Here is a 25,055-nt window from a genome sequence, read left to right as displayed (position 1 = left end):
TGGGTGCTGATTTTAAGGTGAAAACAAAAACCAGCAGACCCTGTAGCTCTCCAGGACCAGGGTTGGAGGCCACTGTTCTACGTACTCCAGTGGACCACATTTGCCATCAGTATTCACTCCCCTACAGATAGAGCAGGCGAGACGTGCTAGACTGGGCCCCGGGTGTGGACTAGCTGAGTAAGGCTTGGGGAGCATCTAGCATGATTTAAGCAGGGGGTTTTTGGCACAAAAGCACCATTCGGAGGAAGCTTAGCTGTGGTCCCTCTTGTGTCAACTTCTTGTGAAGTCTGCATTCCATTAATCCTTTGAAAAAAGCAGCATGACAGAGTCAATGTAGTATGAATACTAGAGTCAACACAGCTTAAAAACATAGCACGTTTGTGAACACTGGCTAAATTGGATAAATATCGGACATATTAACACCGACCTGCTTAGCTAACTCAGTGTTCATATATGACATGACACATTCATAATGATACATAATGATATTCAATGTTAAACAAATGTTCTTCATTATATATTCCAGCTACTACGATCATAAGTTAATACTGTATCAACAGTAGCCATTATATGCATTTATAATGGGGATCATGCCACCCCTAAATTTCACCTTGCGAACTAATGTTCTAGAATTGCCATTGTGGTATAGGAAGTGACCATTTCTGATACATTTACCCTACATGGGTGTGACCACATCTAGGTCGCCCACTCCTACTCAGATTTGTTTTCTAGTCTGTATGTGAGGTAATCTTCTTTTTACGCAAATGCATATACTGGGGGTGTAAAGTTATGCAAGAAACTTCACTTATCAAACTTGCCTGAAACCCTGAATTACAGCAACTCAGCCCATATGTGGGTAGCTTTTCATTAGAACACCAATGAAGTGACAAATCAATGAGATTATTAGTAGCAATGCTAGCTTGTCATGGCTATAGATAGTGAATACCATGATCAGACATTGAGGCAACAAGACCAGAGAAAATGATCCCCTGACATACATTAGTGAAAATAAAAGGTTACCAGTCTGTATTGACAACACAGACTTTGGGTTCCGGTTGTTTGCCTTGCAAAGAAACCTGTGAATCCTCTGACTCCGATCCATACACCTCTGGCTCAAGCCTGAATGGCTGTATTACAGTATCAGGATCAATTATGTTTTCTTCTGACTCATCAGAATCAAACTCATCCGAGTCATTGATACTGTCTTTTTATTCAAAATCAAATAGGTCAACGATGTTTACTTCTGTCAAATTTTCAACCTAAAGGTGCTGTATAATAGCAGAGCTGTTTTTGTTCCACCTGTGAAGTCACATATCAAAGACGTTATGTACTGGCATGACTTTAGGCGTTTCTGTCAGCAAGGATCAATTTGTAAAATTTTAAGCCATACTAAGAATTATTTCAGCCAGGTATATGAAGTACAGCCATTTGAGAATTCTTCAAAAATAAAGAAACCTCTGGCTGACTCAAACACTGCACAGGTGGGCAAATGAAGACAACTGCATTTGATGACAGAGGAATCCTAAGAGCTATTAAGAAAAACCCTGACGTTGTGACATCACAAGCAGTCTCCAGAGGGCAGGGTTTAAAATATTACACGCCACTCCAGGCAGAAGACATTGACAGAAGCATAATAGAGGCCATACTGCAAGAGGCAAACCTCTCACCACCAGCAACAATCAAAAAGCCAGATTGGAATTCACCAACAAATACAGAGACGAGCCAAAAGAGTTTGTCTGGGGAAAAGTTTCATGGACAGATGGGACCAAAATAACCTTTACCTAAATTATGGAAAGCAAGTTTGGAGAAAGGAAAGAACATTCCCCCCTCTTCTGTGAAATATGAAGGAGGCAGTGTCATGGTTCAGGCATGCGTGGCTGCTTCTGGAAAGCAAAACAGTCACCTGATTAAAATCCAATTGACCATGCACTTCACCTGTTGAGGAGGAGACTGAAGATGCAAACCCCCAGAACAAAGATCAACTGAAAGCAGCTACAGTGAAGACCTGGTGACATCAATGAGTCAGAGACCAGATGAAAATGTTATTGTATTTAAGGACTAGAGTATGCAACCAAATAGTAGTTTATTGCTTTGATTTAAATTTAAGTTCATCTGATAACTTACATTTGCACAGCTGAAAATGGGGGGGACTCGACACTAAAACAGCTGCTCCGGTAGAAGGGTAAAACATATATGCATGTAGATACAGTATCACGAAATAAAAGCTTGTTGTCTACTTTTGTCTCGTGTTCATTTTTTAAAATCTCAAATCCAAATGCCTTAAGTATATACTGTAGCAAAAATAACTAATTTCACTCTATTGTCCCCATACCGTTTGAGCGTACTGTAGCCACAGGTAAGTGGCACTTTAATCACTCGTTCTCGCAGGAACACTACGAGGGGTCAGAAAATGAAAGAAATGGATGTAGATCAGATTTTTCTCATTAGAAGCAAATGACATTTTACCCAGCAGAATCACTTGAAACAAATTGAAAGGGGTCTCATTTGGGTCCCGAGCGCTGGGAGCAGTCATTAGAGAGGTGAGGCTAACAGGTTCTCTCTGCTGTGTTGTGGGGGATTACTGCCGACCCCATCGCTTGGCTTCTCATCTATATTCAAGATGCTGTGAGGTAATCCCTTCTGGTGACCACAGCAAACAGGCTTTCAGGCAACAATGCAATGTGAGTGGCACCTGCAGCGATGCTTCTCTAATTCGGTCCAGGGGACTTAGTAAGTGCTCAAACAGAGAGCTCTGGGGGAAACATGTTTGAGACAGAAGAACTTAATTTGTAGCCTAGCTTAACCCTAAAAATATCATTTTAATAAGCCTACAAATTAGGCATTTTATGAGTTCTGGCTAAAGAATAACTATATAGCATATAATAAAAAAGCACGATTAAAGGGCTAGATCACTTCAGTTTTAAATTTCAGTTTTAACTGAAAATGGTCCAGACAGTTTTTGTGATTGAATTATAGTTTATTTACAGATGTGTCTGACAGCCTGTGCCTTTTAGAATGGCTGGTACAGGGAGAAATGTGGGTTGGGGTTTAAAGCAAAGAAAGTAAGTGCAAAGTAAGAAGTAGAAACAGACTTCATGTAGCTCCAAATTCATGAACTGCAGTTTAAAAATGACTAGCAGTAATTCACTGCTTGTCACAACGGAATCAAAGGTGAAAACCTGCTGACATAAGCCTGCAAAAACAATGACATAACTCCCATTTTTACTATTCATAACAATTTTTCAGAAGTATCACTGCTATGAAGCATGGTGTGGTACCTGCTTTGGGCCACATTTCTGAATAACATTTAATGTTGTTCTTATCCAATTATGTCAATAAGCATTTTGCCCAGGAATGAGCTATATGTTATGACACGTTTTTCAAGGTAATGTACAAGCTACCCATCGTGTTCAGGTATCAAAATGTTATTTTGCTTGCTATTTAGATTTTAGTGGGGGCAGAAATGGTTTCAGCAGATTAAGATTTCATTTTTTTCATTTCAAATTTTATTATTTTTTATTTTAAATTTCCATTAGAAATTTTTTTTTTTTTGGATGAACATCTCAGATCAGGATTTAGGTTGAAGCTGAAATGTATTGTCCCGTCTATTTTTAAAAGGCAATGGCATTACACAGTGAAACCACAGATTGAGTACACCCTGACAATTTCAAGTCATGTTTTCAGTCACAGTGACCTGAACCATGGGCAATATAGCTTCTATAATAACCTGGCCATGAAAAAACAGATTAAACAGTGACCTTTCGTATTAAAAGTATGCTGGAAATGCCAGGTTGAACATATACCCATAAAGCTGCTGAATTTTCCGCACATTTGAATTTACTAAGCTTTAGAATTACAGCTTTATGTTTGGCCTAAACATTTTAATAGAAGATGACACCAAACAAAAAAGCCTCCATGATTGGAAATGGCACTTAATGGTACTGATCGTGGGTTTTACATCACTGAAATGTCATACTGCAGTGCACTCCAACCACATTCTCTGCTTTTTTACTTTTCCCCCAGTAGAGGGATGGATCAAATAATTGCTCATCTTAGCATGCAAAACAGCTGCTGCTGATTATCACAGTTGTGTCACATACATGGGTCACACAACAGAGTTGTTCAAAAAAAGCAAAAGAAAAAAAGGCAAAAACTAAAATGTATGAATGATTCAATTCTGTTGGTTGGATGTGCAAAAATATGCAGGAATTATACATGTATGTACAATTTAATAAAGTGATATTGAACTGTTTTAATTTTTTGTTCTCACGGTTTGAAAATATAATACCAAAAAGCGTTTGTAGCATTTATTACAATTGTTTAAAATTGTACTTATGTTTAAGACAATAAAAATGTCAAATTTCACCTTCAACTTAATTGAAGTTAATGTAATCAGGAAGTCAGAGGAAATACCGGCTTGACTTTGAATATTTTATTTACTTACAGCCAGATCGGAGAGCTGCTTCCTGGCCCATCCCTTGTTCATTAGATGTTTTGGCACCGTCACTGTCATCTTTTGAAGGTAATGACAGTTGAACACTGACATTTCGTTTCTACTGTCCAGGATAGTTACATATGACAATGTCTCCTCATAAAAAATGCAACAGGCAGAAGAGCAACAGTAGCCTGTCTTTAAAACAATTCTGTAATTCTGTAACAATCATAAATTACAATCATGTCATAAATACTGATCTTCAAGCAAGCGTAATAACAGGTACAAAGTCTTTACATTTATATCATGTTATGTTGTGTTGCTTTGATACATGTGCATTTGCAGTCAGTGGCGACTGAGGGACTATAGGGCACAGTAATAGGACATTAATCCATAAATTGTACATAAAAGCAACCTTGATAGAAACCAAATATAGGCTATCTCTGTACTAGCAAAGCACATATTTATTTCTATCTGTAGAAACATTTTGCTTTGTAATATAATTGTCATACTACATAACAGGAACAACATGGCTGAAATTAAAAATTAATATTTGAGCAGGATTCTTCTCTGGGTACCCCGGCTGGACATTAAAAAGTCATGTTAAACAATTTAATTTAATAAATGACAGATATTTCGCTACAATTTAAAAAGTAACCAGTTTCACATTGCAACACACACACACACACACAAATTTCAGCTTGAAACTCAAATGCACCTTTGGGGAATAGTTTCAGTTTAAAATGCTTTCAAATGTTTTGGAACTCCAACAGCCCACAGCTAGCAGAGACACTGAGGTAAACAGCCAAGGTTCAGAAAATAATTCCAGTTCAAGCACACGCGGTAGACCAGAGCCTGCATATGGAGAAGACTGTCCAATGAATATTACAGGATAATGTTAAATACTAGAGCACACACACGTGCGCGCGCACACACACACACACACACAAAGAAACCATTATTTACATTTCCGCATGATTACCTTTCATAGTAGCCCTTCAAAGTTCTATGTACATTTTTTATTTATAGTTTGCAACTTAGGCCTATGTATTATACAGTAGGTCACCTAAAGTTTAAGTTTCTATTTTTCCTCTCTAGGAAATACTGTATGCAAATTATTTAATAGAAATGTCTTGGATAAAAGTGTGTCAAAGCAGGGGAGAAAATATAACAGGAATTATAATAATCGTAAGGACAACAACATTACTGTGAATGTATGTATAAATCCTGTGTTACTGTCATGATAGATTCTTTAACATTTAATATTAAAAATATAATAATTCAACATTGAATCATTTAAAGAAATGTTAACTATTAAAAAAAAGATATTGAGCACTGTTCGAGGGGAGCATGGGCATACAATAAGAGTGCAGTGAGATAATATGCTGTGGAGAACAGCACTTCTCATCAGATCCACAGGCTGGAGTGATTGCTGGGCGTCTCAACAGCCTGTCGGGCAAAGCTGACTGTCTTTCACTGAGCTAAGAGTCACTTTCACACCACACTCACGCCTTCAGCTCATTCTGCTCTATATCCTCCAAAACACTCCATCACACACTCCAGAATACGCTAAACGTGCCATTGTTCAACGTTCTTATGACCTCCTTCGATTTATGCTCAGTTTATGACATCCTATGTGGCTATTGCTCCTCTACGAGGTGAAGCATGTCTCACTCCATTACCTGAGACAGAGAGAGTGAGAGAGAGAGAGAGAGAGAGAGAGAAACTAATAGGCTAGTACCCATAGCCCATACTTACTGTATACAATACAGTCTGACCGCAGGAGCAGAGACATTTACTTCAAGGCTTTGAAGTGCTGAAGAAGCAACAGCTGGACAACTGCAAGCCACATTCTCACCACACACTGAGGATAATGGACGTGTGCTTTTAACAGAACCCAGACAGTGGACTGCGGTCTTCTGTAGAAAACGTTCTTGGTGCTGAATGAGCACTGAATGATGGTGGACCAGGGCAGCGTGTATGAGAGAGACTCGGTGTGACACTTTGCCAGTGCTGTCAGGGGCCCACAGTCTTTCTGCTGTGCATCTGGAGCTCTGGGATGAGAGATACGACTGCGAGTCTAGAGTCAGCTTTTCCCACAACAGGGATTGGGAAGCAGAGATGGGAGCAGGGCTGAGAGCCAATTTAAATGGCTCACGAGAGAGAGAGAAATTTGACCCTAACAATTACCTAGGCGTAATTACTGTGTGTAAGGCTTTCTGCAGCATTTTAAATGCCCGAATACTTGCCTTCATTACTGAACAAAATATCTTGAGTAAAAGTCAAATTGGCTTTGTTCCAAAGCACTGTACATCAGATCATATCTACTCTCTTCACATACTAATAAACAAACGTGTCCACCAAACTAACAGAGGAAAAATATTTGCATGAATTATAGATTTCAAAAAAGCATTTGATTCAATTTGGCATGACGGACTATTTTTTCAAACTTCTTCAAAGTGGTGTAGGAGGTCAAATATATGACATTCAACAATAAAATCAATGTACTCAAATGTAGCATAAAAATTTGAAACAAAAGAACTGAATTCTTCACTCAAGCAGTGTGGAGTGAGACAGGGCTGCTGTCCGAGTCCAACACTCTTCAACAACTACATAAATTAGCCTAACTGGCCACCATGTTGGAACAGTCTACAGCCCCTGGCCTCACTCTTCATGACACTGAAGGCAAATCCTGCTCAGATTATCTCTTCTTTTTTTTTTTACTAGTTTAAAACTTTCAAATTTAACTTATAAAAAATTTATCCTATCAGACATTTTATTACAAACCGTGCATTGCATTTTAAACAGCACTTTATTTAGACTCAATAAAATAAATTATGGCTTATATGTTAGAGAACAACAACCGACACTTTGATACATGAAAGTGGCATCTAAGCTTTCAGAGCCGCTGGGAAAATATTGAATTGAATCCGACTACACATCTAGCATGTCTTTCCTGTTAGGATTTTTTAAATTATTCAGTACATGTGCCTTCTGTTTGAAATCAATGTTGTTTAAACATCCACATTTTTTAGATTCACGCTCCCATCAATCCTATCGCCAAGTTTAAACAGAAAGCACCAAACACACACACATTTACTAATGGTATGACTCAAGCCTTCAGGATGGGTTTCAGAAAGAATGACTGCCACAGGTTGTAAAGCTCTACATGATAGTTCTTGTGTAAAATGTATAGTTTTATAAGCATTTCCCAGGCATAGGTGACACAATAGTGAACAAACCTCAACAATACACTGAAGAAAAGTACATCTAGTAAAAATCATTGAGGGGATACAAAAATGCATCTGGCCTCAGTATTACTATAGCTATAGCTGTGACAACGCCCGGATCTGAACATACTCATCAATCACCCACCCACCAACCACCCGACCTAATGATTTTATCAAATTCAGAAATCCGCATTTAGAAATAAAAATAAAACCATTATTTCCAGGTGAGCTAATACACCTACACAATAGCCTATATGTTACAGAAAAAAACTGAAATAATAGGTTAGTTTCAAACCAAAAAAAAGTTAGGGTCTATTTTATCAAACAAATTTGCCAACAATTAGTTACACAAGTTTGTCTAAATTTAATGTCATGGGCTAACCCTCAAGCCTACTGCTTTAACCTACTGTTCTGTTCAGATATAGACAACTAGCAGTGCTGGGGATGCTACTCTGAAAATGTAGCTAACTAACCAATTACTCAACAATGGAAGTTGTTAATGGCACAGTTGACACTCCACAGTTTGTTTATTGAAACATTGGCTGACTGGAGACCCTAGATTGCCCATAGGTATTAGTGTGTGAGTGAATGGTGCGTGTGCCCTGCGATAGATTGGTGGCCTGTCCAGGGTGTATTCCTGCCTCTCGCCCAATGCACGCTGGGAGAGGCTCCAGCACCTCCCTCGACCCTGCTCAGGATAAGCGGGTATAGATAATGGATGGATGGATGGACATACTAATACTAGCATCAAAAGTAACAAAGCACTGTACCTCTCTTCATAAATAAAAAAATATTATTCCGCTCTCATAAATTAGCAGTGGGGTGTCACTGAACCAGAGAAAGCATTTGAAATGTAAATGACGATTCAACAGGCCATCCACCAATGCTGAGTGCCTATTATACTGATGTTTCAATTTTATTAAGGGTTCACTAATTATGGCCTAAGGTAGCCCCAGCTAAAAGACACTAAGGTCAGAAGAACAAAAGCCATGAATAAAAAAAATAGACTAACTATATTTACCACCAGTTTCTTTCAATGTGCATTTTTTAAATTAATTCATATTTTTTAAATCTCTTTTGATATTTTAATTAAGGTTGAGAAGTGATGGGATTCACAATGATCACACATTGAAGGAGCAAATAAATTCTTCTGACCCAAAATGAAAGAAGTTATTATTCATCTGTGAAATTATGCTATAAACCATTTAACAGCCAATCAAAGTAACTTTTCCCCTCTTAATTTAAATGTGAACAGAGAATGTATTACTTTATTCAATATAACAATGATTGTTCTAATTTTTAAAGGCACAGGGACAAATACTGAATGATGCTGCAAGTATTGGCTGCAAGCCAAATGGTAAATGTTTAAAATAACAATTAACAAGGAAAACTGATTTATTCAGTAAGGGGACAAAAGAAAGAAGAATTTGTATTGCCCCAGAGTCTTCAACTGGAATATGCATATTCTCCGTGAAATATACACTGTTCAATTCTGCCATAAATGCATATGTTCACAAGATGGACGTGCTGCTAATGAGCAGCTCCATTGAGTCGCTCTGAATAAGCGGCAGACCAGGGTGAGATCATAGGAGTTATGCAGCGCTCAAAGACTGCAGGGTAGGCAAGCGAATGCAGATGTGCAAGACGCGCGCAATCCACACAGGAGCACCCACAGGCCCACTTCCTGCCTCATCCTGGTGACAGCTCTCAGTTCCTGTTTCTCATTGCGTCCTCAGCCTTAAACTGAGTCTGAAACACTTCACGTCTGCATGAATTATGCTAAACTTCCAATATGCAAAACTGCAATGATGATCTGCACTCTCGGTTCTCTGAAATGCTTGTTTCACCTTCCCAATGAATATAACAATACCTAAGGAGCAGGTACTATATGTACACTTTAAGCAAAGATAAATGTATGAATTTAATCCAATGCTGAAAAAATTTAATGAGGATTAATTTCCCAACGTGGCTTAAATGGTTCCGTACATATTCATCTAAATTTTTTTACTTATCCTACAAATATGAGAAATTGAGTTTTAAGGGGACTGTAGAAGAGGCCTTACAGTAGATAATTTAAGAGAATTAGCATCCTTTGTCACCTTCAGAAGAAGAAAAAAAAAATCCTTTTTGTACCACTGCCCAAGTGGCGTCAGTTACCAATGCTGAAAAGCAAACAGGCACAATCTAATCACGGGGATTTTTATAAGCTGGAAAATGTCACCTGAATATACAAATCTAATTACAAAAACCCTTCAACTCCAGGGACAAATCTGTGAAATGCTTGTCACATAACTATTCTACTCACACATAATTCAGAATGCAAGTCCCAGGAAAGGGATACAATGCCTGCTTAAGAACTGTTTTCTTCATTTGCTTTTTATTTAAGGATAATATACGTTGTGGTTGTGCTCACTAGATCATGTGGGGGTGTCAGGTGTAATTATCAATATCTCTAAAATGTGTCAAGCATAAAACAAATCAATTTTTTACTTTGAGAGATAGGAGTAAAGCAAATGACAGCTCCTCTATGCTTTCTGTTGATCGATACAGTGCCCTTATTGCTTCCGTGACTGCTGGCTGTTTGTTTCTCTGACATGTTTACAGGTAATCAAACAGCCATAAACCCATTACAGCCTACAGTGAGACAAAATCACCACTCATAAAACCAGCCTCCCTTCAGCTGACATCTCTCTCTCTCTCTCTCTCTCTCTCTCTCCCTCCCTCTCTCTCTCTCTCTCTCTCTGTTCCGAATTCAGAATTAACTCCACAAGGTGCACAATAAGGTCGTCTTCAACATGTGACCCATATATTCCAATGTCATTGCATGCAATTGTTAATGCTGTTATGGCATATGACAGAATTTTACCATGTGAGCTTTGATCAAATTCTAGGAAAAATAACAGAGGCAGAGAAAAATTATATTCACGGGCTTATGCAAGCATAGGTATAAGCAAAGTCATTGACAATGTCAGTTTGACACGATATGCATATATTTTTGTATTAGATATGACCATAAAAATGAAAAAAAAAATGGAACTGGCTAGTTTAAAAGTGTGTGAAACACACATGAAAACTTGGGCAATTTCTGAGAAAATGTATGTTTACCATCTTGCACATTGGGATCTGCAAGATGATTAAGAAAAATTGTATTTGATCTTTGCTGCCAACAGCAAACAGCAAATCAATACTGTTATCAGTAGCAGCCCGTTAGTTGACGCTGTGTCTCCCGAAATTAAACACAGAGAACTGTAATACCAAACAAGAAGCGTTTGTGTGGGAAGGGATGACATAGGCCAGAATAAAATGTCAGAGATTATTTCATTGCCTGTTATCAGTGTAGGCTAAAGCAAAGAAAAAATACATTCTGAATAACCCTGAATGTTAATGAAGCCAATAATCTTAAAGCTCAGAGGAGAGCCATCACGCCAATTGATCCCAGTTAGCCGAGCTCCACGGGGGCTTCCAACTAGAGCCACACCAGATCAGACCAGTCCTGGGGGTTATCAGATCATAAGCAGTTTATGGTGGCAGCGGCTTTAGAGAGGGATATAAAAATATCAGAGGGAGCTTTTCCAACTTTGCATTTATCCCCGATAAAAAAGAGCCTAAATAAAATAAAATACATTTTCATGGGAGGTGATCTAGGCCAATTTATTATATTCCCTTACGCCATTATTTTTCCTATTGAACTTTATGAAGAAAAAAGTGAAAAAAATTTGATGTCAATTAGCATATTATGAGATTCCTTAATGACAGGCATACACTTTTGTATTACAAATAGTTTCAGTAACACTGAAAGGCAGTATTGAGTAGCATTCTAGTCATAGCAAAATGGAGATGTCTTGTGAACATAATAGGCCCCAGGCACATGCAGTGAACAGCTAGCACTTTTGAAAGCAATTCACTCTATATAATATATAGGCTAATTAAATCTAAAACATTTGCACACTGAGATGGGCAAATATGAGATTTTGCTAAATATGATAGCCATTTATTTTGCTACATGACATAAAATGTTATATAGTCCCCTTTAAAAGTTTGAAGTTAGTCCTGTTCAACTGAAAGTAACAAAGTAATCTCATTTAGCTAATGTTAGCCAACAACAATAAACTGTAACCAACTCAACATCACTGAGAACATGACTAGCTTCATAACTTAGAATATAGCTTGTAAGGAAGATAAGTGAACAAAAGAATGCCCAATGACAATAGCTCACCTTACCCACTGAGGACAATTACAAACTTATTAGACAACTGATTCACTAACTATATAATTCTAACTGGTTAGGTCCACAGATTGATTGCTTGCTAATTACCAATAAACAACCTGGTAAACGATCCAAGATAACCAGGGACACTACATAGATAGCAACATCAAGCAAACATTAAATCTCAGATGTGGAAATGGTACAAAGAGACTGCAATACTGAGCCAGGTGCCATAAAACAGATCATTGTGTGGACCCAGCCTGCAATCAGAGACAATACTATTTACCCATTACAGAATGTGATCATACTCAATGGAGCATACGGTTCTGAACCTGAAAAGAACAGGATAAGACCATATTTTTTAAATAACCTTTATTCTATTAGTCACCTTCGAAACAAATAATCCAAATAAATGAGAAATAATTGACTGAAAGAAGGAATTTGTGCCAGTCTGAACTAAATATTGAAAGGCACAAAATAAATACTAAATCTCCTTTAGTGTTGAAGTTCTTCCCATTTGTTTCCCCTAAAAGTGAGATAATGTCACACCTACCTTGCTACCTTGGTACTGTGCATGACATAGCATAGGACATTTTACTGGTAGGGTAGTCTGACCTAAAAAAACCAGTAAACTAAATTGCAGGGAAAACAATGTTATGGAAAGGGAAGTGTTTACTCAGAAAATGTGCAATAAAAAACACACAGGTGTTGGCCCTGTCGAGCAATAACGAAGCACGAGGAACAATAGGACCTGCTTGGAGAATTGTAAAAATGAAATATTCATCAAAGGCCTATGCCCTGACAGATTGTATTCTTGTATACAATTTTGAATAACTTAAGCTGATAAAATAAGCCTGAATTGATTCACTTTCAGAATGCTTCAAAAGATCATTTTCCTATTTTACTGACTGATTTGAAATTTGTACAGTAAGGCATTTGCTTGTTTGGCTGTGCTATTCCATACAGGGGTGCAGGTCAAGTATAAATGATGGCACACTGTCATTGTGAAAATCTCAGGAAGCTGTGTATTTTGCCATGAAGTGCTGGTACTGTATTGTGTCAGTATTGTAAGTGAAAACTTTTGTGAATGTATTCACTAGTGCCATTTTTTTTATAGTCTATCTACAGTGCGTCTTTTGTAGTCCAATGCATGGAAAATTGCCATTGGCTCACAAGTCAGTGCACAGGAAAGTTGCAGTGCTATGAGTGTTGAGGCAATGGCGGTGACTCGCTTGGTAAGGGAGGAAGAAATCAACTGAAAGGTTCTTGATTTAGGCTAGTATTTGCTATTTTCATCTGAGCTGTTAATCGATTTCCATGCCAAATCTTGCCAAAGATGCGCAGATCCAGATCATGTCTGCCTTCCTACAGTATGTGATAACTAGGACCAGAGTCCCATCATTGATGTAATTGATGAATAAACATTTGTTTTTCTTTCTAAAAAATGTCATTTGTTATTTGTAAATTGTATTCCTTTTCCTTCCCGCCTTAGAAAAGCATGTCCTGTATACTCCAATAAGATCCCTGTTAATTAATGCATTTGCCCAGCAGGCTTTGAGGATAAAACCATTTGCTTAATGGTGTAGAATTCCCTAGGCTCTTGTTTGCCTGGAACTCTTGAGTCATTACTGGAAGACGTGGTTTGTACAGTTTATTGTTATTTTTTTTTAAAAAAAGAACAATTCATGTCTTATTTATTTATACAACCATACAACCATTCCTTATAGGATGCTTTCTCCAGCACAGTTGAATCTGTTGAATCTCCCATTGCAACTTCTATTTCATTCCAATTTTTGTTGTTTTGAGTTCTTTGGATTTCTAATCTGGTTGCTACCATTTGGCCATGCGTTAATGCATTCATAACACTGGAATCTGGAACTGAAAGGGTGTGGTACATTCTTTCCACACATGGCAAGTAGTCTACCTCACTCGGCCCATGCCGTATAAATGGGTAACCGAATGTGTAATGTGTAAAAATATTAGCAATGAATTGGTAGTGTGGCAGCTGCATTGGCTTATCAGTTCACATCACTTAAAATTCAAAACGGGTACTTTGCCACTAAATCTCAATTCATCAAAAAGCACTTACAGCAGCTGAGATAAATTAGAAGCCTCTTTTCAGCTATTCAGCAGCTACACACAATCAGAGTGCATCTGAATCTACGAAAAGGACTTTGTGTCCTTTGGGGATTTGGTGTCACTGACATGCAGAACCTATCAATGTCAAACGGTACCTCAGCCATTGCAAATGTTCTGAAATATTACTGAAATAAATTTGACTGCTGTAATGTGCATCACTAATGCTGACTAATACTAGATGTGATGAGATGGGAAAGTATTTTCCGATTTTAGGTAAGCATATGGATTATTTTCTGGAAGTGGACAATATGCCCACGAAATGTATCACAAAAACATAGTGCCATTCTAATGACAATGTTAAAGAAGTATGAAGGGTCGTCACTATAGGAAATGCACCTCTTCATATTATTTATACACCTTTACCTTACGGAACAATGATTACCAAAGTTCAATTTAAACAATAAGCAATATGCTATACCACAATTGCTTCAGTAAATACCCAAAGCTGAGACTGGATAATTGGTCATATGTAAGCTATGCTAATTGCCCTGGTGTCAGCCAAACAAATATGACAAAAAATACATGGCATAATCAATAAAACAAATTTTTATTAGTATTTTTCACAACTTCTTTGCAACACGCTACTTAAAATCATTTCTAAAACCCATTTTTAAAATAACTTTTCAAAAGCTTGGTTGAATGAAAATGCATGTATGCATTCTCAAGGCTGTATGTGCTTCTCTGATTTTATTGCAATTTGCTAAATAGATTGGCCAAACAGAAACGAAGATGGAAGGAATCCCAGCTTATTTCTGTCAATAACAGGCAGCCTCTCGTCAGCCTCTGCTGAATAATGGGCATAGGCACGGTTCCATCTGCATCACAGATGGGGCCTGTCATGCACGTTGCTTCTTTTTTTTTTTTTAGGAACTGTGTAACCACGCTCCTCCCAATGCATCCCCTCTCTGTCGTACTTTCTTTTATCTTTTCTTCACTCTTTCATTATGCATCTTTCCCTATTTTCCTTGTTAATCTTTCTAGTCATCTTCCTCTCTTTGTCATTCACACCCTTCCTCTCTCTTAATGTCTCTCTCGCTCTCTTTCTCTCTCAATCATTCATGTGCCCTCTGAGAGGCCACGTTCCCCTGACAGCTCGTTCCTTCGGCTCTAATTATCTGTAACTTCTCTTTTAATTCTGGAAATCGCACACAATGAGAGGGAGAGGAGACGGGCCACTTGCGTCAGTCTCTGAGTCATGTACCGCACCTCTCTTCACATAATTGCACAACTCATGTCACAATGCCGCTGAACGCACTCAAAAAACGATGGCCAAGCCAAAGGCTATTAGTGACTAATGTATCACTACATGCAGGGCTTGGTTTAAGCGCTGAATGGGCGTTTTTGTTCTAGACCCATGCGTTTATCTTTGTTTCTATTGTAGCGAGAGATTATTGTTTTGGTGAGTGTTTGATGCCATGCGATATTTAGAGCTCACAAACAAAACGCCTCCTTTTTTTTATAGCAAACCCAACACTCAAATCTTATAGGGGAAAACAATGACCCAAGCTTCAAACCCATGACAACTCAATATCTCAACTTGCAAATATGGATGCTCTCACATTATCTGCACCACGGCCATCACCTTGATCCAGTCAGGCTGAAAGTAAAAACAAATCACCTCATACAAATTCATGCTGATAATCTGCCGCATGTTTACATTATAGTAAGAAGTTCCCACACTCCCCCAATTTACAGCATTCAAGTGAATCAATCAATTACTGCTGGGTGAGAGAACTACCAATGTAATTTTGAACAATGATCAGGGGAACAGTTTTATGTGACAGTGAGATCTTTACAATAACAATCATAGCCTTTTTTGTTGATCACTTCACAAATTATTCATGAAAGATTATCATCTCAGAGAGAGCAGATGATTATCATGAATAACAAGACCATCTTTTCTTGTTAATATTTCATGTATTGTTCTGCCATTACATGCATCATTGTAGATCACGAGCAATGAATTGCATTGGGGATAATGGCGTGTTGCCTGATTGGCTATTGAACTTGAATTTTCACCATTCTGTCTGTCTGCACATTCTTGAGGGAGAAAAATACACTGGAAAAGGTGTTACATGCTTTTGTAGTGTGTCTGTAGTCAGTACAGAGACAATGACCTGATGTTCCAAGACAGTTCCATTTGTAAAAAAAAAATTCTCTATTTTTTTTTTCTCTTCAGTTTGGAATTGGTTGTTGTGTTGCTTGAGTCACCACTACACTTGCACTCATTTAAAGAATGACAATCAAGTGTGTTATCTGATTAACCTGCCTGCTAGCTAACAATTAATTTCAACATGGCAGGCCACACAGTACTACAGAACAGCTAGCACAAATTTGAAGACACAAATCTTCCTAACAGCACCCGGAAGTCTGTGGGCACCCGATTCTTCATAGCAAGTAGCCGGTGCAGACATAACCGATGGAATCCTGGCTGACCTTCCATCTGACTACTGGCAGGACGAAACCAATCTTGCCCCATTCTTACTGACACTTCATCATTGACTAGTGACACATCCCAGGTTCAAACCAGTGATATCTAGGTTCTAGGGCATCATCAGCTTTACCAACTGAGCTACTTGGGGGCACTCGATGTGCTTGAAAACCAGAATGTGGATGGCTTCTAAATCTGGCTGGAATGATTAATTCTGCTTGATGGCTAATAAAATTTCCCCAAAAGACTCACAACGTACAACATATTGTACCAAAACAAATTTTAAGAAAAATAAAAACAGACACTACTCAATAACTGTGTTTACTTTTTTTTATTTCTAACACCATTCAGTTAAATTAAAGGCAAAAAATCATGCTTTCCATATTGGACCAAATGAAAAGATTGAAATACAGCGGTTTATCATTGTATTTCTCTCGCAGGCTGTTCATACCAGCCGGAAACTGCCTGTTGATTTTTTGAAACTTCAAGCACTTGTTACTGTTGCTACAGTTGTGCGTGTTTTTTCCTTCATTTCCCACTGCTACACATGAGATCCGTATGATGTAGCCTACTAAATTAATTTAATTAAATATTTTTTTCAGTTTTCCATAATTTTCAACAACTTCTCATTGACTGCTCTGAGATTTCAACCAATATTTTCTGACATCCAGACTTACTAATATATAGCCTAGTATTTATCCCATAGCCATATTCAAATGATCATTTCACAGCTGTTTTTCCAAAAAAAAAAAAAGCAGGACATACAGAACTAAATATATACAGAAATAAATTAATCAAGAAAAACATGGGAATAAAACATCAAAATAAATATATACATAAATAAACGATAAAGGAAATAAATAGGGAAATACATACAAAAATTAATAAGTGAAGAAATAAATGAATATTTATTTCTTAATAGGCTACATCAACATTAAATACATAAACATTTATTTATTTATGTTAAGTTTTAATGGAATTTTTGGTCCTCCATATTTCAGCCCACCCCCCACCAACCCCCCCCCCCCAATACCCAATATCCAAACTAAAGCTACACCCTTGGTCTGCATACTTCATGTTAGAAAACAATGTATGAAAGCCCCCAAACACTCAAGATCTGATTAAAAATTAAAGGCTTGAATGCAATGCTGCGTCCATTAATTTACGCCACAATCCTGGCTTTTTGTCATTTTCTCCAAGAAGCAACCATTTACAACCACTTCTGAGTCAATATGGATTGGTTTTTCATAATGTTCATAGTCAGCAACTGTTAAGAGCTACAAAAGCGTTGACTTTTGAAGCTACCTTGCGGCTAATTAAGGTTTTTTCAGAAACCCACTTGGAAATACTAATGGGGTATTCCATCCCATGTGAAGAAATGCATAGTTCAGCATATGCTTCAAGTAGACATGCTTCTGCATGCTGCATTTTGGATCATGGGATGGTACACTGCCTTTTTAAGCCGTCCTTTAATCTGAAGAGTCTGCAAGTAACTAATATATATAAATAATATACTAAACAGGCCCAGGTTTATTGTAATGATACATCTGTCCATTTCACCACTAATATGATATAGGCTATCAGTTGTCATATTCAAAGGACATGTACAATAACTATCTATTCACCAGACGGGAGAAAAGGAAGACCAGATGTTTCAGAAGTTAATGAGAACAATGATAAAAAAAGCAGGCCCAGTGTGGTTACAGTCAATGTGAAATTGAAGAACAATTTACTAAGCCCAGTTTTTGTTATTATTAGACCTCTGCTGCCTCACCGTGCTTGTTTGTATTTGGATAGGTACACTCTCTTTCTCATTATTTCACCTAAAGTGTTTCTGGTATTATTGTTTCCATTCCAGAAAGTGCTTCTTCCACAGGACATTCTGCAGCTTCTTAAAACGCATGCATTGCTCAATGCTCAAATAAACCGGCTTTTTATTGTAACATTGGCTATAAACTACAGGAAACCTGATTGTTGTGTGCTTGGTTAGAGCCAAGGTTTCCCCCAAAATCTCTTGCTCTACAGATTGTGAAGAAATCAGCGCTTCTGGCTGTTCGCCATTATGACCTGGGAACACTTCACTTATTTAGCATCATAATTATAGCAAACAAATGCAGCTGGTAATAATAGCTCTTGATGCTGTATGTCTAGAGCACATGCCGCACACTGGGATGAACGAGGCACTCATTCCACAGACTTGTCACAGACGTTCTGTGTTGTTGTTAATAATTCAGGTGAACTTTCTCCTTGCACACCGAGTAGGACACACAGAAACATTCACTGGACACGTGGCTGTTGACACTGGCAGTCCAGTGGACCCCAGTGCGAGTGGCTGCACATACATCAAATTCTCGGCCTTTGAAACCCATTCAGCTTGACAGAAGGACATACCCGTATAAAGAAGTCCCTTTGTTGGAACTCTCTGCTCTTTCACCGGCTCAGCAGCATCCCATGTGTAAAGAAACAACCTTTGAAGTATCAGATGTGAAGTAATGACATTCAAGAAAGTTCCAAGGTCAGATTATTTGCTTGTTGCAGCTTCTCTTGGTCAGGGCTCTCTTGTAAAGAAAGAAAAATAGACATCTCAATGGTATGAAAGTCCGTTTTAGCCACAGAAAAAGTTTGCTTAATTCTGACTTCTTTTTTCTTGCGATTTAGACTTTTTTTTCTTGCAGTTGTGAGTTTGGTTCTTGTAATTCTGACGTGGACAGAAGTAAACAAATGCAGTGTATCTGCTCTTCCAGTTTCATTTAGCAAAAATGATCCCATCAATATCCTCCTTTAAAGAGAATACTAGCTAAAACAGGCAAAATCCATCTAGGCTCATTGGTGATAATACTCGAAACTGTGACACCCAGAACATATTGCATACACCCTTTTTCAGCTAGTTATGCTAGCATCTACAAAACACACACACACATTTTCCCACGATTGCTAGCTATCTCTGCTAGTCACTGCTACATACTGTATTTTATTTGATTGCTGTTAATAGATAATTAACATTATCTTTTTGCTTGGATCTTCAGACTAGTGTTCTCTGACCTGGAAGTACTGACTTCGGGCAAGAATCGGCACAGATCCAGCCTGGAATTGCTTGCTCTGGGTTGTAGATCTGGGTTGTAGCCTATTAAATATACTATGCTCATCTAATAAAATAGCTGATAGATTATATTGTTATAATCAATCTTTTGTTGGTTGCAAACGATTTTGTAACTTGCGTCACCTAACTTGGGCACCTTTTATTTTGAAATGTTTCGCAAACATCTGTGAAAAGCCTAACAACGGTGTATACTATGTAGAAATTCACCTACAAAAAAACAGTAGGTGACTTATTTCTGAACAGTTTTTTACTGAACCAGTTCGAGAATGAGCTTGCATGACCAAGTTGGGTTCTTCCTTCAGCCACTACACGACTCTCGTCACGGAAGACTAAAGACAATAAATTATCAAAATGTAAGCAACTGGCATATGCCTACAGGATTGTTTAGTATTTGCACTGTAGGCATTGCAAATACTATTTATGTCATTAAATAAATGATAAAAAATCTTTGGTGCTGGAGCGGAAGCCAGCCAGATCGGTCTTCTGTGCTGAATGTACTGAAAGACTCAAATGACTGAAATGAACTGACTGTGCTGAATGTACTGAATGACTCAAATGACTGAAATGAACTGATTGTGCTGAATGTACTGAAAGACACAAATGACTGAAATGAACGGATTGTGCTGAATGTACTGAAAGACTCAAATGACTGAAATGAACTGACTGTGCTGAATGTACTGAAAGACTCAAATGACTGAAATGAACTGATTGTGCTGAATGTACTGAAAGACTCAAATGACTGAAATGAACTGATTGTGCTGAATGTACTGAAAGACTCAAATGACTGAAATGAACTGATTGTGCTGAATGTACTGAAAGACTCAAATGACTGAAATGAACTGATTGTGCTGAATGTACTGAAAGACTCAAATGACTGAAATGAACTGATTGTGCTGAATGTACTGAATGACTCAAATGAAGTGAAAGATTAAATTGGTACTAAAACTCAAAAAGTAGCCTACTGAACTCACCAAGTGTATAGCATAGGCCTACTAATGCCTCATGTGAGCAGAAATGATACAAACAGAAACAGGAAATGCTATTTGTTCGGCGAAAGAAGTGTTTAGATTTGTGAAGAATAATGTCACAGGGATAATGACATTAATGACAACCTTGATGACAACTTGAACTTTTTAAACAGTGCTATGAGAGCATATTCTTCTCATTTGGTTAAAAAAAAATTAGCATATGAGCTATTTGATCTAAACAAAACTCGATGAATGCAGCCTAGCAGACTTTCGCTTGTCGCTTTCGCTATATTATTTTGCTTGTCTCTAGAAATGGCATTGTCCTCAAGCATGCAAAAATAACGCTAACAACTCGAAAACTCAATTAATTTTGATGTACTGACTCAAATGTGCTGATTCATTTTAAAGAATCGAACTTCCCAACACTAAGCTGAACTACCAGCAAACTGCTAAAAAATGTAATTAAACTACTAGTTTAACTACATGTGGTTAAACTACTCACCAACACTGCTAATGAGGAAATAAAGCAGCATGTTCATGTGTTTCAGCACAACCCTGTTTTTTGCAGCATCGAGAATATTTGTCTCTAATTCAGTCCTGCGGCAACCAAAGGAGAATTCATCCCCACGACAGCACCTGCTGAGCAACCATTAATAATCATCCCATTGCAGTACCGAGATCACCTCAGTCAGTTATTTAATGATTACTAAAATTATGTGCACTTTTATGAGAAGTGCTTGTGGCTATTGATACATTTGTATATTAATACAGCAGTAGTCACTGTAATGTGTCAATAATATGTTAATGTTCACCAGTAACAGAATGATTTGTTAACAGGTGCTTTGCAGTATTGTTTTTACACATTATTAAGACAGACTGAATAAACATTAGAAAACTGTTTGTTCCTTATGACAATGTTCATCATTTCCTGTTGTTCATAATCTATACAACCTTTAATTTTTCTATTTTAATATTCCAATTCCAGGCATGGAAGTAAATAGTGGCTTAATATGATAAATTTGACGTCACTTTCCCACCGGAATACGCCCCCTCAGTCGGGACTGAGTGGCAAAACATGCTGCCACATGGCTGCCTTTAGTATAGGAAACTGCAAAACCGGGAGTAAAACAAACGATTATTTGCTTAAATTAAAGGCAGTTGGACTCGACAGTGATCCTTACAACGTACTAAAGAACCAGTGGTCCATGGACATTCAACAAGAAATCGGAGCTATCTTTTTACAGACTGCCGAAAGCTAAAGAAAAGAGAAGCGATGCATCGCTGCAATTCGCAGAAACAACTTGAATCCAGGCACCAAAACATGGATTTGCAGTTGTTATTTTGTGTCAGGTATGCTGGATTTTTGGGTAAAATCATACCTTAATAATATATATGCTTGGCTAGCTAATACTATCTAACCATCCCCCATTTGTTTGTAGAACACAAGGCTCATCATCATGGATGTTTTTTAATAAATGCTGACAAAAACTTTACAGTTACTCAGAATATAAATGAAACATGCTAAATATTTAATTGATGAGTAGTGAATACAGTAGCCTACATAACTTAAGGTATGATTTTACCAAAAAATCCAACATACCTGACACAAAATGACAACCGCAAATCCACGTTCCGGATTGTTTCTGCGAATTGCAGTGATCAATTTGCTTCTCTTTTCTTTAGCTTTCGGCAGTCTATAAAAAGGATAGCTCCGATTTCTTGTTGAATCTATTTGTACAGTCAATCGCACAACAGCTCTTTCCCATTTTAGATGTGTTTTTTGTGTTTTCACGGCATTCAAGCTGAACGCTAACGCTATCACTCAGTAGTCTTTCTGCCACTCAGTGGGTGTAACCGCAGTGACTTCTACCTACTGTGACGTCATGTGCATACCCTCTATAGGGTGGACAGAGCGATAAATCTTTGCTACAGGGAGCTGTATTTTTCAGGATGGACCATTTTCAGGTACATTAGGTAAGTGGGAAAATTTATGTGGAAAAGATGCAGATAAATTATATAGATATATTATATAGCATAGATGCAGTAATGTAGTAATGCATATTATCTTCGAGTTTAATCCTGGCTAAAGGATTGCTTCTAGATAGTCTTGAAAAGGAAATGTGATTTGATATGCACAGTGCTGTTAGGTTTGGGCGCCATTTTGAACCAACAGGTCAGACTCATGTCATTCACGTCATCATGCTGTAAAGATTGATCACATTGAGACTGGGTACTTCCTGTAATTTCTGTAGGTATGGCAAGCCCTTTTAACATTTAATGTTAAACTATGCATAATTACATTTTAGATATCTACAAATGCATTTTGACTAGTCATAATTACAATGTGACTTGCCAGAATGATAATTCGAGATATCTGCAATTATAGACTAGTAAGAACGATAATCTGCAGATACATTTTGACCAGTCAAAATACCTTATAAGATATCTATAATGCCGTTACAGACATTGTCATTGGACTTGTCACACATACCGAATGATACAGATACCTGTAATTCTGTTTTGACAAGTCAAAATTATATTTTCCCATTTTTGAATTAGAATTATTCCTAGTCAAATCTGCTGTGTCTGACGTGACTCTGATGCAAGGCTTCACAATGGATATTAGTCTTTATGCTTACTGTTTGAACTATCCATGTTATTGGCTCTGGATAACTGATACTTTATGAAAATGGCACCTTGTCTGACCCATGTTCGGCAGTTGTTCCAACAACCTACGATATACATTTAATGCACGTCGCTTTGGATAAAAGCGTTTGCCAAATAAACTGTTATGTAAATGTAATGTTTTGCAAACCTGGTGTGATCGATTTTTGGTTGAAGAAATGGCGGTGGCTGTTCTCAAAAAAAAAAAAAAAAAAAATTAGAAAATCCCATGAAGTGGAAAGAGACGGCGAAACAGGCATCTTGTTGCAGACAGTAAATCGTCTGCATGTAGGCCTATAGTTACAGTAGCTCCATTCGTGCACGGGCTGCAGAATTGAAAACCCTGACAAAGACACTTGACTCTGGTTCAGGTTGGTCTGACATGGCGCTCGCTGCATTTCTAGAACTAGGACCTTCTTACAACAAGGAGCACGTTTTTGATATCTACAACTGCATTTTGACGAGTCAAAATGATCATTTAAAATATCTCCAAAATAAGATTGGTCTCCTTTCAAGATATCCATAACTTCTTTGTAGATATCTTAAAAGGACTTGTGACTAGTAATAACTCAAATTCGAGAGATCACCACTTTAGTTATGACTAACTTCAATTCAAGATATTTACAATTGTATTTTGACTAGTAATATCTTAGTTTCAGATATCAAAAAAGGTCATTTAGATGTGGATTTAACTGATGTGGAGATATCAGGGCGGCAGTGTAGTATTATGCATAAGGAACTGGTCTTGTTCCTGAAAAGGTAGCTACTTGAGAAAGGTAGCTACTTAACCTGCATTGCTTCAGTATATATCCAGCTGTATCAATTGATGCAATTGTAAATGTAAATTCGATGTAAAAGTTGTGTAACTTTCTATACAACTGAATGGCTGAAGTAACTATTCAAAATATTATTAGAGATATCGTAAATTAACATTGGGACTAGTCAAAATGCAATTAGAGATAACTTAAATTAGCGTTTTGACTAGTCATATGATAAATGAATTACAGATATCGGCAATGTGATATTAAATCGGTCAGTCTGTTAATTAAATGTTAAAACGGCTTGCTATACTGTAGGCTTCTATACAGGAACGTTCTTTTCTCTGCTTCTATTTCGATCGCCAGGGTGCCGGGAGGACGTGCACCGAGGCACGGCCTCTGAAAGTACAAGTAGGCCTAATCCCACTGGGCGAAGTGAGAGCGAAGGCCAGCATATGTAAAGCAACACACCGAGAGATGCACTCACTCTGGTTATAGCCACGACTAGCAGTTTATAACCCCCAAGTAAACGTGTTGTACTTTAAGTTAGCTAAAGGCACTGCATCCACACATGATCAGTTTACTTACCGACTTTAAACACTGCTATCGTTTTCCAACATAGCAACAAGTAAACACGCGTAGCCTACGTACCTTCCCGAGACAACGAACCAGCTTCCAGTTCCCGTAATGGCTCCCCGAAAGTACGGAAGAATCCCTTCGCCGTACCAGCAACAAGAAAAACCACGCGGCTTTGAATGACGAGATCCTGAGATTCCACCCAAGCCACTGTCCTTGAGCCAGCAAGCCTCGTGATCCACCACGCAGGGCCATCGGCACTCCAGAAGTAAGACTGGCAGACATTCAGGCAGTAGCTTGGCTAAATTTGTGTTTGCTCATTTTTCAAGTGAAGTATGTTATCGGTTGTATTTAATGTTGTGTTTAAAGCATATCACAACTGCCCAGCCTCGCATAGCTAACGTAGCTATATACTAACATTAAATGACAATCCGACTTTCTTTAAACCGAGATCTGTGCACGCGAGCTCCCCTACACTAATATGTTTGATATATGGTCCAATTTACTTAGAAATTAGAATGTCAAGGTGTACAGGGATTAGCTAGACGTT

The 25,055-nt window shown here is 37.9% G+C and overlaps 1 long non-coding RNA gene across 2 annotated transcripts; it reads right to left on the bottom strand.

Moving 5' to 3' along the window:
* On the bottom strand, nt 1-25,055 carry LOC118233196. 2 transcript variants are annotated; one of them, XR_004766478.1, is made up of 4 exons: nt 24,581-25,055; nt 4,445-4,513; nt 1,782-1,883; nt 1-303 (listed from the first exon to the last, which is right to left on the bottom strand). It is a non-coding gene; the product is annotated as an uncharacterized LOC118233196 (long non-coding RNA). The 2 variants fall into 2 exon arrangements; XR_004766479.1 differs by lacking the exon at nt 4,445-4,513.

The sequence above is a fragment of the Anguilla anguilla genome, chromosome 8 (genome assembly GCF_013347855.1).
Source record: "Anguilla anguilla isolate fAngAng1 chromosome 8, fAngAng1.pri, whole genome shotgun sequence".
NCBI classification, from domain to species: Eukaryota; Metazoa; Chordata; class Actinopteri; order Anguilliformes; family Anguillidae; genus Anguilla; species Anguilla anguilla.
Note: the sequence above shows the minus strand (reverse complement) of the source record. Positions and strands in the feature narration are given on the sequence as shown.